Below are 364 nucleotides of genomic sequence, written 5' to 3'. Positions count from 1 at the left end.
TTGCCTTCTTAAAAAGTGAAGATATCACCCTTCTTCCCCTTAAAGACATTCATTGGGTTGCCAATAATAATACTAACAATAGTAAATATTTCTTGACAACTTAGTATTTGTTAAGACATATGATACACACTTTACTTCAGAAACCAAAAACTGTGAGTCAGACTGGGCCTTCATTCATTCATTCATTCATTCACTCATCACTCATTTGTTCAGAGTATGTATTAAGCATCTTGGTGTGTCAGTCACTGTTCTGTGTTTCTTCAACTGACATATATTGATCGCTTCAGTATTTTTAAAAATTTGAATAGGTGGCCGGGTGCAGTGGCTCACACTTGTAATCCCAGAACTCTGGGAGGCCGAGGCA

Source organism: Colobus angolensis, unplaced genomic scaffold (assembly GCF_000951035.1).
Source record: "Colobus angolensis palliatus isolate OR3802 unplaced genomic scaffold, Cang.pa_1.0 Scaffold390, whole genome shotgun sequence".
NCBI lineage: Eukaryota > Metazoa > Chordata > Mammalia > Primates > Cercopithecidae > Colobus > Colobus angolensis.
This window is presented reverse-complemented; position numbering follows the sequence as displayed.